The following is a 12,892-nucleotide window of genomic DNA, read 5'->3' as shown; positions in this document are numbered from 1 at the left end:
TGAGAAGTGAATATTTGTTTGCCAGCTGTAGCTCACCATTGCCCTGCAACCTTTGAGTAGGCAGAGCTTGGCAAAGTGTGCAATGCAGTCTTTCACACACCAACACATTCACTTCTGTCTATTCACACCACAACTATCAGTCTGTTTTGAAAGCCACGAGTTGTAGACTACCTCTAATTCTAATTAAATAATGTGATGTTTACTTCTGCCTTTACCATTTGGAACTCACAGCTCAAATTCAATATGCTAAACAACTAAAATGAAGTTTATCTTCTCAGTGCTTTCCAATTTATTTTCTCTCGAATTCATTATGCCATTTAGTAGACCAGCACCATCTTGTTAGCCGAGCCTTAAAGGTCTTCCATACTCTTCCTTTCCTCTGCCTCTAATCATTCACAGATTATTGCATTTTCTAATTGCTTGTACCAACTCTTTATCAGTTTGTCCTCATAAAGGAATTAGAGCATTTTCCTCCTCTATTTGCATTTATAACTACTTTCTCCTATATTCCAAAAGTTCTAATAGCTGTGTAAAACATAAAGAATAAAATCCAAAGGTCTTTCCATACTGCTTCGGTCTTCATGACCAAATCTCAACGGTACCCATTCTATACACTGGCATCCTTGCATTCTATAAATTGACTAACCACAGCTCCACCCTTCAGCCTCCCAAACCTGTTCTCTCCTACCACGATCTTCCCATATACTTGCATGACTTACTTGTTCATCTTGTTTATTATTTCATTCTTTTTCTTCAGTGCGACTGTGTGCTTGATTTTCAAGTAAAAAAATAGCCCTCATTTTCATTATTCCCCTTTAAAAAACCTATCTGTCTGCTGCAAATCATCCTCAAAATAAGGTAAATTTCAGCAGTACATATTTTATCTTTTTAAAAATATCTTATTTATAGTTGTCTTCCTTCTCTTAGAAATAGAACTTGACACATAGTAGGCACATGATAAATATTTGCGGAATGAAAGTCTTAGCATGGGTTTCTTATTATGCTCATGGAGATGAATTCTATATAACTGTAAACACCATAATCAACTCAACAATTCCCTATACAGATATTTAGGGTACTTCTACTTCCCCATGCTACAACAGACACTGCTACCATGAAGAGGAATATGGTCTCCATGATCTAAAAAGGAAATCCCTTTCATTTAAAACAAATTTAATAAGTGTCTTCCATTGGTTTCTGCTTCTAAGACCTTGATGGTAGTTATCATATGGTGCCCAGGGAGATAACATCTTTCCTGGACACAATGCCTGGCCTTCATAGCCTGACCTGCTCTGCAAGGTCATAGCCAGTCTGGTATCTGCAACTCAAGGTCTCTTGGACACTTCCTTCTTACAAATAAGTCCTTTAACTACAATTTTGGCTCCCACCATTCAATTTAGTACTTAAAGCATTCTTTATATCTCCCTCTCCTATGACTACATAAGAACTATGCAAATGTATGCCTAAAATGGACATTGAATGGCTCTAGTTCCTTCTACTTCCCCAGCAGCATCCTAATCTAGGTCATCAGCCTGACAGGTCTGGAAGGTCTGGCCTGTTTTCTGGCCCCAGTCGTGCACTTGTACATTTCATTTGGTCTACAGTATCCAGAACAATCACTTCAACACACAAATCGGATACCATCTGTTGCACACTGAAAACCTTGAAGGTGTCTCATGAAATACAGAACAAAAGCATACATTCCTGTCCTGCCTCCACTGCATGTCCCTCTGCCCCGGCTTCCTAGAACTACCATGTCCCTGGACGTAAGCCAGAATAAGCTCCTTGAACACAACATAGATGTTTATATCCATAGTTGTCAGGCTCTATGCCTGGGATGAGTGCCTTCTGGAGTTTCTCAGGGCTGCTACGCCTTCCACTTAGGCCCCAGTTAAAAGGCTTCTTAAACTATCCTAACTGCTTATTTCCAGATAACTGTGGCTCCCTTCATATATTACTCACATGACAGTGTTACTTCACAGAGGAACAGTAAATGTTCTATTAGAATCCAGCATCTACCCCGGCCAGACCATCTTCCGAGTGCTTTCTGAGGATTGTCTCATTAGCATACATCTTGTACATTGAGCAGACAGCAAAAGTAGGGCCAAAAATAGTTTTTCCAAAGTCACATTAACACATACAATCTCATATCGCTGCTCCACTGGAAAGAAAACTCGAGAGTATGCCGTACCTCTTGTTCTTTACTCTATATACCTAACCCTACAACATAACCTACATAAGTTTTAAAATGCCCCATAAGTACTTAAAAAAACAAAAGGTAACATGGCCATCCCCATTATCCTGGGAGCATTCTCTCCCTGAAAATCCCTGTGTGATAGTGGTACAGCACTGACATTCTAAGGAGAGAGAGCTGTCTTCGTCTTCCATTTGGGTTTATCCTATTTAGGGGTCTGATCCAAACCTCCTTGCTGGGTGTGACATTTAACCTATGATCCTCGTGGCTTTTCCTCACTTGGTATTCTCACAGGACCGGCTTAATGGCTGTGCATCTAAGCATAATTGTGAGGTACAATCATTGCTATGAAATACTAGTCAACCAACTTTCTGTCCCAGCTGTTAGCCAGGACAGACTGTGGATGGTGTCGACAGGGTCCATAAACAGAACACCACACTCCAAACCTTTGTCAACACAGTGCTTAGAATCTAAATACTGTAACTAAAAGCATCTACATGTCACTAACCTCAAAGAAAGCTTATATAGTTGGACAGAACATATGGGGGGGGGGAGACACACACACAACCATTATTGACTGGAAAGGATATGCCATTGTACAAGGTCATAATGGTACACAGACAAACTTTAACTGCTCTGGTACACGAAGGAATAAATTTCTAATAGAACAATATCATACATATTAGACCTCATATAATTCCAAGTTTCCCAATAAAAATGCTTTTTGTTGTGCAATATACACAGAAAATATTTTATGACTAAAGGGGTCTCCGCTTTTTTTTAGAATATAAAGTTCACAGTTGTAGAACTATGGAACAGCATAATATAGAAGAGAAACAGAATCTTGTACCTATAAATCATTCAAATGTTAGTATTTTCTATGAAAGTAAGTAGGTATGGGCTACAGGCTGAATTTGGTAAAAACATACTATGTAAGTATGTGTCCCATGTATGTGCCTGGTGGCTGCAGAGGTCAAAAGGTGTGAGATTCCCTGGAACTGGAGTTAGGGATGGTTGTGAAGCAGAGGGGGATACTGGAACTTAAGCCTGGGTGCTCTATAAGAGCAACAAGGATTCCTGTGGTTTGACATCCAATGGAGTCAGGCCTTGGTTCGAGAGGTGGGGTTCACATTCAGCTGGTAGGAAAGGATGATGGAATTCCATGGTGGAAGTGGGAGAAGGGAAAGAGAGGTCCCAGGAAGAAGAGGCAGGGCATTTATGGGGAGGGGAGAGGACTGTGGTAGTGTGTCAAAGTCATTTGCAGTTATCTCAGGTTTTATCATTAATATTTATCCCCTAGGTAAACTTTAAGAACGATAAAAAAAATCCCAATACTCAACCACTGAGCTATCCCTCCAAGAAATAAAGCTCTTCTAAAATACTGAGATAGGTCTTACCATGCAGCCTTGGCTGGCCTGGAACTTCCTATGTACACCAAGATGGACCAAATTTACAGAGGCTCTGCCTGCCTCTGCCTCCAGAATTCTGGGATTAAAGATGGATGTATGCCAACACTCACAGCCTACATTCAATTAAAAAAGAGAAGCATCCTATCATTGTGTATGTGTAGTTAAGATTTTTAGACCTTTATAAACCAATACAGTAGTCTGCATGTAAGGTGACGGTTGCAAAGGATGATTAGAATTAAAAATTTTAGATTAAGTTTACAAGACTGCACATGCTACAGTCCTTATGTATGACTAAAGGATCCATTCTGAGACCTTTATAAGTTTCCAAATTTTAAAAAATATTTAGTATTTGCACAAGTTTTCCACCAAATGGCTTTATTTATTTACTTGAGTAGATTTCTTAAGGAACAGTGACAAAGAGACAAATAGAGTGGGAGGAGCTACAAGGGGAGAATACCACAGACTGGACTTTAGTGAAATTTTCTTTTTTTTTTTTTAAATATTTATTTATTTATTGTGTATACAATATTCTTTCTGTGTGTATGCCTGAAGGCCAGAAGAGGGCACCAGACCTCATTGCAGATGGTTGTGAGCCACCATGTGGTTGCTGGGAATTGAACTCAGGACCTTTGGAAGAACAGGCAATGCTCTTAACCGCTGAGCCATCTCTCCAGCCCCTGAAATTTTCTATATACTAGAACAATTTAAAACTTTTTTAGCCTTGGCTGAAGTACTGCCTTTTATTAATGATGTTAAAAATAGGTTTTTGAGCTGGGCGGTGGTGGCGCACGCCTTTAATCCCAGCACTCGGGAGGCAGAGGCAGGCGGATCTCTGTGAGTTCGAGACCAGCCTGGTCTACAAGAGCTAGTTCCAGGACAGGCTCCAAAACTACAGAGAAACCCTGTCTCGAAAAACCAAAAAAAAAAAAAAAAAAAAAAAAAAAAAAAAAAAAAAGGTGTTTGATCTTCAGAGGTGTTTTGCCTTCATGTGGACTTAGGGGTGGCCAAGTACCCAGGCTCGGTTTCTCCTCTCCCGAGGCGTATTCTCCTTCCTTAGAGGGTGTGGTGGCTTGAATGGAAATGGCCCACATACACTCTATAAAATGTTTGAATGCTTGGTCCCCAGTTGGTCGAACTGTTTGTTAAGGATTAGGCATGTGGCCTTTTGGAGATTTGTCACTGGGGGTGGGCTTTGAGGTTTCATAAGATCATGGTAAGCCAGGTGGTAGTGGTGCATGCACTTGAGTGGCAGAGGCAGGCAGATCTCTACACGATCTAGACCACTCTGGTCTACAGAGTGAGTTCCAGGACAGCGGGGCTACACAGAAAAACCCTATCTTGGAAAAACAAAATTGAACAAAAAAGCAGCTCCTGCCATTCTAGCTATCTCTTTCTCTGCCATCTACCTTAGGATCAGGATGTAAGCTACTGCTCCAGCACCATGTCTGCTTGCCTACTGCTGTGTTTCCCATGGGGGTGGCCATGAGTCACTCTCTGAAACTGTAAGCAAGCTCCCAATTAAATGTCACTGTTTAATAAACTACCATGCTCATGGTGTTTTGTCATGACAATAGAAAGTAGCTAAGAGAGGGTAAATGCCCAACAGTAGCCTTCAACCACATGTGACATTCCTTTGTACTTTTACTTAACAAGTTTCAAGAACTAGTGACCCTTGGTCCTATTACCTTTCATTCTTCTTTTAAACTTAACTAATTATTATTTGTGTGTGTGTGTGTGTGTGTGTGTGTGTGTGTGTGTGTGTGTTATGAATGTGTTGTACAGGGCACTGTGGAAGACAAATCTCAACTTTATGGAGTAAATTCTCAACTTGACATGGTACATGGAGCCAAACTCAGGTCAGTAGTCTTGGGGTTGTTCAGTTTGAATGGCAAGTACCATTCTGAGCCATTTTACTGGGTCTACTTTTTTTTTTTAAAAAAACAATTCCACTGTTAGTACATATGTATTTCAATGGCTGCATTCTTTAAATATGTCCCAACAAGTAAAACTGTTAAATTGAATTTTGCTTCAAAAAAGCAGAAATAAATTTACAACTAATCTTACAAAAAACATATTTAAGTATTAAAAAAAAAAGAAGAAAGAACACGGGGTTTTGCTGAGTTGTCCAGAGAGCCCAAGGAAGTAAGAGGTGACGACAAAACACTCATATCTCCTCATTACATTAAAATCCAAGAGGTGACGACAAAACACTCATATCTCCTCATTACATTAAAATCAAAGAAGACTGACTTTTGTCCCGAAATGTTTAATACTCATCAAGAAATAACACGTTAATAGCAATGCTAATTTACTTAAATCCTGATTATAAATACCTATTTTGACAGCCAGGTTCTTTCCAGGTAAAAGCTGACAGATATTTTATTGCTCATGAGATAATAGAAAATATTAGTTGTATTTAAAAATTATCTATAATAGCGTTGGTTCCCACTAGGGTGAATGATTGAGAATCTTTTTAAATAAGTTACTGGGAACCAAATCCACAGCTAAGCAAGTGCTACACTAGTGAGTTATATTCCCAGCCCCAAGAATAACTTTTTATACCATAAATGTGAAATAACTTGGGTACCATTTTCACTGATGCTAACTGCCTCTTGCCTTCTTGGCTTTAATGTTCACAGAAAAACCAGGCTCCATGTTCCATCTTAGCCTGGGATGGGTCTTCAGCCTCAGAACCCATTTAGGTGAATCCCCTGGACAATGGGGAATCTCAAATTCACTCCTCAGCTGGTCTTTCTAAAACTGCTGTGTAGAATGCCCTCAGAAGGCCTGGTATGTCTTGGAATTTTGAGTGCTCATGACTTCTTCCAAAAACTCACATATACATAAAAAAGAAAATAAAGCTGCCCAAACACTTAGATGTTCTAGTTTCTCAACCAAGTTCCTCCTCTCCTTCTGAATAGTCAAAAATGTTGAACAGAAGAAAATATTTATCTATATTCTGTGGACAAAGTGCTTCATGATTTCAACCTAAAGTAAATATAACATATGAACTAGTCATATGGGAAAGAGACTCAGAACAGACTTACTATGTTTGCAAAGACTGAAAATATTTAGGCCTGATAACCTGAAGTTAATCCGTGGACTCTGCATGGTGGAATGAGATAAGCAACGCTTCCATGTGTTCATGACCACCACACAAGCATCCGGGCACAAGTAAATAAAGTAACAGTTTATAGTATATACTATAAACCCTGAAGGCTCAGGCTGGCGGTTCTGGGGTCACATTATTCTATGCACAACCTGAGCCATGAACACAAGCAGCACAAAAATGAAATGTTGAATAATCTTGACTGGGTACCATGTGTTAGTTCTCAAATTTTAGGAAGCCAAACTTTGCCCTCTGTTAGAAAAAAGTGAGATGAATCAGTAGGGTAAATCACAATATAGGATACATCATTATTATAACAAACAATTTTCGTGTTATGTAATAAAAATGTTGCAAGAAGTATTTCCTGGCCTCACCTCCATTTCTCTAAAAATAGTCAAACCCAGAAGGCTTAACTCATGTGTTCCATTTGGGTGCTGGGAGGGGGCATGTGTGCGTACAGACTTCTCTTTCACATCTGTGACTCCTGCAAAATATCTGGCAGTACATTCAGTTCTGTGTCTTAAAACTCACAGGGCCAATTCTAAAATAATGTTATAAATGCTCATGGGTATCACCACCTAACTCATCTAAAATGGTAGGTCCTTCAGCTTCCTCTGATTATCCCAGGAAAATGGCTAGATTTTAGATGCTGGTCTGCTTAGACATAGTTTGTCAAGAAATTTAAATCTGAATTTCTGTATAAGTGATACCTATGTGGCTTAAAACCTTTAACATACTCACTAAATAACGATCAGGAGGTAAGATTCCCAAGGGCTGTAAAGAAAAGCTTCTTATTTCCACAATATGGATCTACCTAAAACTCCAGAGCACAGAGAGTCCACAGCCTTTCTTAAAAGAAAGCGCTCAGAGAGTCCCAGATCCAACCTCAGCTCTGTTAGCACATCCAGGACAGGGCAGAACATGTTCACATCATGGTATCCCCACTGCCTCTGGGATCTCTGGGGTCAGTCACAAATGTGGGTGTACTTCAGCCTCTTTACCATTGGCTTCTCCCTCTGAACCTCTCATTCCTTTCTCCCTAACTCCTCTTGGTGTGCCCAGGCTGCTGGCCACCTTCCTGTTCTAACAGTCTTTACCCTTCCAGTGATTCAGGACTTGCATTTTTCTGAATCAGGGAGCAGATTTGATTTACAGATCTTAAGAACTGGGAGCAAGAAAACGAGACCAGCCACACAGGCGTGCTCAGGAAGGTAGGACTGCAGGCTGTGATGCTGTTGAGGAAGAAGCTACAGGCGTGCTCAGGAAGGTAGGACTGCAGGCTGTGATGCTGTTGAGGAAGAAGCTCATTTCTTCTTTTCTACAGTTAGCACATATTCTGGGTGTGGCAGCCAAGACAGATCATGGGTAACTAAGAGAAGCTACTATCCAGTGGACAATTAATATTTGCAGCAAAATGAAGTTACTGGAACACTTCATACATTTCTTATACTACAGAGCAGTGTGAAAATTATATCGATCTTACTGAGAAAACTGAAGTTGAAAGCAACAAGTAAGTCAGTGTTACACGCTTGTGTCAAGATCTAAGATGACATTAGAATTTAGAGTCTTCTCACTAACGTCTACGCTCTTCTCAGTTTACATTAGTTCCTACGCCCACTATGCACATTCACGCTCCTCACAGTCTCTTTGCAGTGCCCTGTGTTCACTGTCTTCCTCCAGCAGTGAGAAGTACATATGGAGGACACTGTCATGGAAACAAAGGGACGAGGGCGCGGGAAACAACGACAGATAACATTACGTATGCAAAGGAATAGAGCCCATTTACGGCCAAAAAATGGAGGGGTAAAATAACTAAATAAAGTCTGATATAAAAGCATTCATTCTTGTCTTGGTTCAAACCTTGAGGTGTGTGTGACCTGCTGCCGAGGATTGATCCCCAGGCACTGCGCATGGTACATGGTGCTGCCCAATCAAGCTATATAACTCAGCCTGAGTAATTTTGTTATTCACAATATCTGAGAGGCAAGATGTTCTGAGAAAGCCTAATAGAAGCATTTCACATAATGTGGCAGGGACTAGAGGATCTGAAATTAATACATGAATAATTTGTATGGTGTTTTTACTAACATACTTACCATATGTTAATATATAATAGACCACTGTAGTTTCACTTTTTTCTGCAGGTAGCTAAAAAAAGTCCATACTTATACCTCCAATTATTGTTTTTATGTACAATACGTATGGTTAGAGCTTACCTACAATGGAGGCTGAAAATTCTCTCTCCTTATTGCCAGTACAAAGGAAAATACAGATATCAAGACATCTCCCTACTTCGACAGACAGAAGTTGGCAAATCATGTTTGTGGAACCAATTCTTCCTGCTACCCCTTTGAAGTAAACTTTTACTGGCTCACAGCAGAGAGCATCTACTTATGTATTATTTCTATGGCTGCTCGAGATGTGATGGCAATAAAGAAAGGGACGGCTTGTCAAGTTCAAATACTGTGTTTGCCTATGTTGTATATGAAAAAAAGAGTCAAGACCTACTATGGTTCAGCCAATTCATCTTTCTGCCTCATTAACTTCGAATTATTTCTGTAGGATGGTAATGGTGATAGCTGAGACTCTACTTCTACCCTAACACATGCTTTGCCAAGTTTTACTGTTCATGAATAGGAATAAAAACACGAGGAAAGTCAAAATTTCCCTCAAGGGACTGAAGAGTTTGTATCCCTTCACATTCTGGCTGCCATTCTCAAGGAAAGAATGCCAGTCCTTCTATTCCCAAAAATTACCCCATAAGCATTTCTCAAAGCCCTAAGCTTTTGAGTGAATAATGACACTGATTCACCAAACAGGGGAACCCCACAGTCCCAGCATTGACAATGAACTCGGGAACCTGGGAGTTGGGGGTGGAAGTGTGTCCTAGAGAGTTGTGTGAGGCCCTCCACACATGCAGCCTTCACTAAGGTGGGTGTTCAGGGGAACCTTTCCTTTCCAGAGGGGCTTGCCACCTGAACTCCCACACTGAACCCCTGCAGGAAGGAGCTGCTTGGATCCATTCATGGCAGAGTGGCAGAGTGCTTTATATATATAAGCATTATATATATATATATATAAATATATATATATATATATATAAGCTCTGCGCTACCAACAAGATGTTTCTTACCCATAAAAAAAGAATACTGTCTAAATTGGCTCATCCTTCAATCTCCAAACAAGTCACACAAAAAACTAATAAACTTTATTTAAAATGTTTTCCACCCTTCATGGGAGAGCTGGTCCTAATATGGCTAACATAAGGGCAAGGTGGCCTTGCCCCATATGTGTGTGTATCTGTGTGTGTGTGTGTCTGTGTGTAGGGGTGGTGCCCGGTGGAGGTCTGGGCTTACCAACCCAGCTCCACCCAAGCCTACATTCAGCTTTGGGTTGTCCCACCCCAATATCTACCCTATCCCTGACTGCCTGAGCGCATGAAGGGACTGGTCCTGTGCAACAGCAGGGTATCTGGGAGGAGTCTTGGCGAGGGTCCAGTACTGACGGTGTAGCAGAAGCCAGGCCTTGAACCAGGCTGATTCATTACAATGAGCATTTACAAGTCAAGAGCAGGAGACAGAGCACGAGCAAGGAACTCAGGACCACGAGGGGTGCACCCACACACTGAGACAATGGGGATGTTCTATCAGGAACTCACCAAGGCCAGCTGGCCTGGGTCTGAAAAAAAGCATGGGATAAAACCGGACTTGCTGAAAATAATGGACAATGAGGACTACTGAGAACTCAAGATCAATGGCAATGGGTTTTTGATCCTACTGCACGTACTGGCTTTGTGGGAGCCTAGGCAGTTTGGATGCTCACCTTACTAGACCTGGATGGAGGTGGGTGGTCCTTGGACTTCCCACAGGGCAGGGAACCTGGATTACTCTTAGGGATGATGAGGGAGGGGGACTTGATGGGGGAGGGGGAGGGAAATGGGAGGTGGTGGCGGGGAGAAGGCAGAAATCTTTAATAAATAAACAATAAAAAAAAAGCTGCTTGTGACACGCCACAGCTCCCAAAGTCACTACAACGATGGGCAAGATGGAGGAGAGGAGGGAAGTGGTCTTTTTTTTTTTTTTTGAAATTTTATTTATTTTTTGTTTTAGGAGGGAGGCTACAGGGGTAGAGGGCGGACACAGAAGGACTGGGATGAGTGGGATCAGGGTGCGTGATGTGAAATCCCCAAAGGATCAATAAAAAAAATAATAATGATAAAAAGGGTTTTCACTTCTCACTTTTACTTTGTTATGGAGAAAAATACACACATTTTCAATGAACTGTATTAATGTATCCAAAAATTATTCATAAAGCTAATTTTTGTCTTCAGGCAGTTTACCCAGCAAAGGTCACAGTAATATGCATGATTCTGTTTAACTTAGCTATAAATAATTGGTAAATTATTCTCTATCCCCCAAATGTGATTCCTAGTTATGTTTGGAACAAAAATGACTTTCTCCACCTGATTAAAACCCTGAAAGGAGAAATATCCTTGGCAGCCAGGATCTAGCTCTGCCTGAACACATCGTCCAAGGGTGACTGGTTTAATAGGAAGTGATCTATGTTGTGGAGTCTTTTGTTTGTTTTTGCAGTGTGCAGTGGAATAGCATCCAGGGAGTGTTAACCAGGACATTCTCAATCACAGCACTTGCCTGCAAGTGACTTTATATAAACACCACAGTGGTATCATGAGTAATAAAACCGGTTTCCGTCAGCAGCCCTTTATCATGCGTAAGAGACCTGCACACTAACAGGCAGTCCCGCCCCTGTTAACCAGCTACAGCTGGCTCATTGTTATAAAAAGAACTAATGAAAACACAAATGCTAACTTCTCAACTTCTCCCACGTCAAGGCTGCACTAAGACAGCCCTTTCCAAAGGCTCTCAGTGAATGAACTGGCTGGGCCTGGCTCCCTGAAGTTGTTTACTGAACAGTATGTGCAAGGAATTTGCCAAGCACTAGTGGTTGGGGGTGGGAGCTTGACATGCTCTAGTAAAACACAAGTCATTTTTTTCCCCTGAAGATCTTGAGTTTAGTTCAATAACAAACAGGAGACAGAAAAATTTCAAAGGCAAAAGGAGAGCACCCTCAGAAACCCATTTTCCATCTTCCCTTCTTCCCTTCCTTCCTCTCTCCTCTCTTCTCCTTTCTTTTGAGAAAGGGTCTCATCTGTTCCAGGCTGGCCTCAAGCTTGCTGCAAAGCGGAGGATGATCCAGAACGGCTGTTCCTTGTGTCCCTATCTCCTCACCGATGGGGTTACAGACATGTACGCCAATGGTTTTGTTCATGTGTGAGAGAGACATACAATGTGTGTACAGGTAAGTAGGTACACCCCACTGCCATTCTTCAGGACTCCCCTTGGTTGTTTAGACAGTCTCTTGCTGAGTCATGGGGCTCTGCTGAGCAGGCTAGACGGGCTGACTAAGGGACCTTGAGGGTCTTCTGTCTTCATCTCCCCCCAGTATTGGTAATACATGGACAACTGACCCAGGAGTTTTCCGTGGTTGCTGATGATTGAGCTTAGATTGATGCCCATGTTAGCAGAGCAAGCACTTTACCAAATCACCTAGCTCCCAGATTCTTTGATTAAGAAAAAAAAATCAATTTATGTTTATGGGTGTTTTGCCTGAATGTATGTCTGAGTATGTGTGTGCCTGGTGCCCACACACGGAGGCCAGAAGAGGGCATCAGATCTCACAGAACTGGAGAGCTACAGACCACTGTGAGAAGTCAGGTGGGTCTTAGAAACTGAACCTGGGTCCTCTGGATGACTTATCCTCCAAGTCATCTCTGCAGCCCAGGCTTTTCTTTTCTTTCCTTTTTTTAAACACAGGGCATAGGTTTTATAGCACAGGTTGGCTTCAAAAATTTGACTCTCCTGCTTCAGACTCCAGTGCTGGGACTGCAGCATGTGCCACAATACGGGGAGAGTCGTTTCTTAACCTTACAGTACCATTAAGTCTGAGTTCAGATAATGCCTTAGTACACATTCTAAATTCTTTTATGTTTTTTGTTGCTTTGAGATAGACACTAGCTATGTAGCCCAGACTGACCTTGACCTTTTGATGTTCTCAAGAGCTAAGACCGAAAGTATGCCATCATACTTTATTCTAAATACTTAAGGCAAGTAATTTTTTATTGACTTACATTCCAGAAGAAAGCATTCTGAGCAGCAGACA

General features: G+C 41.3%; 1 protein-coding gene across 4 annotated transcripts in view; it reads right to left on the bottom strand.

The window, feature by feature from the left end:
• Spidr (scaffold protein involved in DNA repair) overlaps positions 1 to 12,892 on the bottom strand; it is a 225,393-nt gene that overhangs the window by 56,523 nt on the left and 155,978 nt on the right. The window lies entirely within an intron of this gene.

This window comes from Chionomys nivalis, chromosome 3, assembly GCF_950005125.1.
Source record: "Chionomys nivalis chromosome 3, mChiNiv1.1, whole genome shotgun sequence".
Taxonomy (NCBI): domain Eukaryota; kingdom Metazoa; phylum Chordata; class Mammalia; order Rodentia; family Cricetidae; genus Chionomys; species Chionomys nivalis.
This window is presented reverse-complemented; position numbering and strand designations above follow the sequence as displayed.